Source organism: Sphaeramia orbicularis, chromosome 14, assembly GCF_902148855.1.
Source record: "Sphaeramia orbicularis chromosome 14, fSphaOr1.1, whole genome shotgun sequence".
NCBI classification, from domain to species: Eukaryota; Metazoa; Chordata; class Actinopteri; order Kurtiformes; family Apogonidae; genus Sphaeramia; species Sphaeramia orbicularis.
This window is the reverse complement of record NC_043970.1, coordinates 13105177-13109689: the sequence shown is the minus strand read 5'-3', so window position 1 is coordinate 13109689 and position 4513 is coordinate 13105177. Positions and strand designations below refer to the sequence as shown.

General features: G+C 38.1%; 1 long non-coding RNA gene across 1 annotated transcript; it reads right to left on the bottom strand.

The window, feature by feature from the left end:
* Positions 1-237: 237 nt before the first annotated feature.
* On the bottom strand, positions 238-2794 carry LOC115433312 (uncharacterized). The gene is made up of 3 exons (XR_003937340.1): positions 2783-2794; positions 2021-2023; positions 238-509 (listed from the first exon to the last, which is right to left on the bottom strand). It is a non-coding gene; the product is annotated as an uncharacterized LOC115433312 (long non-coding RNA).
* Between the last annotated feature and the right edge of the window lie 1719 nt (positions 2795-4513).

Genomic DNA, 4513 nt, shown 5'->3' with positions numbered 1-4513 from the left:
AAGCTGTATACCAAGTCTGAAGTCAATCGGAGCTGTAGTTTCGGAGAAGAAGACGATTGAAATTTTTGTAACGGATGACAGACCAACAGACGACGACAGAAGACAACGACGACAACGGACGCCGCATAACGACAATAGCTTACGGCCTGTCGTCTGGTAAGCTAAAAACTGTAGACTAGTGTAATAGACCTAGTGTGAAAAAGATTGAAAGACAAAGCAGCAACAACAGCAGTAAAAAATTGACTTTATAGTAAAATCTTTTTATTCAAAAGCGTCCAAAGTAGAATCCTTTTTCATATCTTACAAACATCTGCGTACACACAAAAGAGACAAATTGGATAAACAGTCAACAGAGAAACATACAGAATGAGTCACTTTTCATTTCTTAGAGGACAAAACAATATTCCAACTTGAGCGTCAAACTCCACCCTTCATCCGTTTCAAAATCCTCAAATGTGAAAAGAAGTTTGAAAAACTTCAACACATCTCAAATTAAAAATAAAATAACTCTATGACTCTGTGAGTCATACAATAAGACTCTAAAATGTGTCAGCTTCACAAACTTGGATTAAAAAGGTTTTTTCCTCATTTCACACCATTTATAGAAATGACTCAACTTTATTAGAAACTGGGGATTTCATTTATCTAAAGCTTAATGCACTTTTAATTTATCAAAGCTGATCTGTTGAACATTTGAAAAATATTGAAATCCTTCCCTACAGATGAACTTGTATAATTATTCTTCACAGTTCAGTCGTATATAAACAAAGAAAGAGAACAAAAACAAGTCAACATGTATGTGTCACATCCCTGTCTGTTCTGCTCTCTTTTCTCATCTTTCTTTCTTTCTTTCTTTCTTTCTTTCTTTCTTTCTTTCTTTCTTTCTTTCTTTCTTTCTTTCTTACCCTCTCTCTCACTCTCAGCCACACCTCCTCACCTCTCTCTGCCACACCTTCCCATCAGCCTAACTCCGTTCACTTGTGTCCTCAGCTGAAGCCCATTAGATTGGGCGTACATATTCACCCCTCTGCTCTTTGTCATTTGCCAGATTGTTTCTACCCAGTGTGTTACTCTCCAGTGTTTTCTCCTGCCTGTTCTTCTGATCCTGACCCTGTTTGTTCCTGACCTGCCCTGCCTGCCGCCTGGATACCTACCTACCTACCTGCCTGTCTGACTACGTCTGCCTGTCTGCTTCCCCGGTGAACCACTTACCTTTGTCTGACTACGTCTCTCTGCCTGAACCCCGGTTGACCGACCTGCCTTTCGTCTCCAACCACGTCTCCTGTCTTCGCCCCTCTGGCCTCGTTTGGATATCCTGGTTCCCGACCCATTGCCTGTTCCCGACTCTCCTGCTGCCTGCCCCCTGTCTTTTGCTTGTTTACCGGTCAATAAAGACTGTTCTAACTGAGCTCCTGGTTCTGCTTTTGGGTCCTCTGTTGTACATATTACAGTATGATTAGGATCATAAACAAGGACGCGTTTTCACATTCATGGAAATCAAAGTTATGCTATGTGCAAACATATTGGTCAAATATATCATCAGCTCTGTGCATTATGCTTTCATTTGTTCCCCCTCATATCTATTGTGTTTGTTAGTGTCAAACCCAATTTTTGTGTTGCACATTGGAGGCGAAGTAGAACATACACTGTCTTCAAACTATAAAGGTAACAACTTGGTATAGTACGAACATGATAAATACAACAAAAGCACACACAGAACAATTATAGACATGCTCAGAAACTCTGCCTAAACCATCCCTTTTTCACTTTTTGACATTCCTAAATACAACATAATCGACCCATGAAACAAATGGCAACTGAACCGACAGTTGCCATTTGTTGCAGTTATTAGAACAAAAAAAGCATCCATACATCCATTTTGTATAAAAATGTTTGTTTTAGTTCAGATAGACGTAGCTATGCAACCAGGCAGACAACCAGAGGTCATTTTACACTACCCAAATCAAGAACAAATGCAATGAAAAGAATGGTAATATACAGAGCAATGCAAGAATGAAACAAACTACCAGAACACATCACACAAGAAAACTGTAAAATGAAATTTAAGAAATCAGTTAAGAAACATCTATTGACCATAAATGATTGATACCTGGGTTAATTAAATATATGTACTACACATATTATACCGCTGCTGACCTAAAGGAGCTGTCGTGTTTGTATTTTTGTCTGTTTTTTTGTATGTTATGCAGAATGTGACACTTGTTTTGTATTGTTTTATTTGCAAATTAAATTTAAGAAATCAGTCAAGAAACATCTATTTACCATAAATGATTGATACCTGGGTTAACTGAATATATGTACAGTATATTCTATACTGCTGCTAATCTAAAGGAGCTGTCGTGTCTGTATTTTTGTCTGTTTTTTTGTACGTTATGTAGATTGTGAAAATTGTTTTGAATGATTATATTGTATGTTATTTGCATTGACAAGTTGTAAAGATTATTGTAAGGACCCCAGGAAGAATAGCTGTATCTATGGTACAGCTAATGGGGATCCGAACGTACGAAAGAAAGAAAGAAAGAAAGAAAGAAAAACTGGACATGATTCTTCAGTCCTGTCTCTACACAGATACGAGTCAGTGATGATAAAAAGTGAGGAACAGGAGACAGTTTCTATCTCTGGAGCAAGACATGCAGCAGTGATGCACAAGTTTCCAGTAGAAGTTAACTCTGCATCACTTATCTGCATTTTCCATTTAAACAGTAATATTTAGCAGATAACATCATGATGGACAAAACATCAGTGGTCAGGAAAGACATACCTAAAATATGGCTGGTGGTTAAGTCATAAACAATGAAATGATACAGACTTAAAAAAAAAAAAAAAAAAAAAGTTAACAGTCATTTTTCTGTTGTTAGCGCAGCATTAACTGATCAAGAACAAACTGACATTATATGAATGCATCGTCCACTTGTCTTCAAATGGTTGACACAGTTTATCATGCTTCTCTGAGGTTTATTACTAATTTTAAAGCCATGACACATCATTGTGAGTGGTTTTCCAGAGTGGGTTGGCCTGCCCTGTCCACTAGGAGGCTGGGACACTGGTACACCTTTATTTACAAGGCCATAACTGGACACCTGCCTTCCTATATCTGTAGTTTAATAACAAGAAGTGTCGATTCTTATTGTCTGTGATCGAATGTGCATTTGTTCCTCTCTGTGCTGTTCGCCAGTACAGAGCTGGTAAAAGGGCATCTGTGTACTCTGCTCCTTGCACATGAAATATGCTGCTAAAAGAGTGGAAACTGACTGAACTGATCACCTTGAATGCTTTTAAATACAAACTCAAAGTGCTAGAGAATAACTCAATGACTTGCACTTGTCTCTCATAGGTTGACTTGTCCTCTAAATTATCGTGTGTTGTAACTGTATGTTGTATTTCATGCTGCCTCTTGGCCAGGACTCCCTTGGAAAAGAGGTTCTTAATATCAATGGGATCTTTTTTCAAGGTTAAATAAAGGTTAATTTTTTTTTTTTTTAAAAAGCGAAGCATCCGTATAGAAATGGAACATTTCACTCACTGCACTGAATTTTTTTGGGAAGACCAATCTTCTGGTAAGGCTGGTGTAGTTGCTTTTACATTCATGGGAACCAGACTGTTAACTCTGGTAAGGTGCTACCTCGTGTACGGCCGTGTGCACACACCAGCAGCAGAGGGGCACAGGACACGAAGGACTGGCACTGTTTTACAATCAAGCTAAGAAAGGCAATAGAATAATCCTATAGCACGTTAGATTTGTTTGCTCTCCATTATCCATCTTAAAAAAGGTAAAAATCTAAAAATCTTTGTTTTCTGGACATCATTTGTTTTTGAAAAATAAAGTTTGATATACTTGGAAAATAATTTTTTGCACCTTTGAGTCATTTTAGCAAGTACAGTTTACGAAAAGTAATCTGCTATAAAAAGGGAAAAAAATGCTTATAACATTTTGGTTATCAAATAAGAGTTCAGCTGACACTATTTGCACAAAAAAAAAAATCTTGTAAAAACACAAAGACATTAATCATAAGTTTTTGCACAGTGAGAAAAAAGTATTGTGTCCTTGTGGCCAAAGCGAGAAGTTTGATTATTGACATATTTGTAGAAATGCTTCATAGATCTGCTACGAAAGCAGAAACTGCACCGTAGCCCCAAGAGCAGACAAGACACTAAACTGATATAAATTAGTGCTCTGTGCTGATAAACAATAACAGAAAGAGGATGTGAGACAACTTAAAAATATGAATATGTCCATAAACAAAAAAAAAAAACTAGGTGGGTCACAGTGATACCATTTGGACAGGGAGGGGTCTTTGAATAGAGGTGAGAGGACAGTGCTACATGAACAGAGCTGTCTTTTGTGGAGTTGACAAAAACAAACCGCAACTTTCTGAAGTCCCAGTCCTCCCCTGCTTGGACAGAAGCAGGGGTCACTGGATGTCCAGTCTGCTGGACTTGACACCACAGCTCCACTGAAATGCTCACCACGACGGCAGCTGGTAGTTACAAG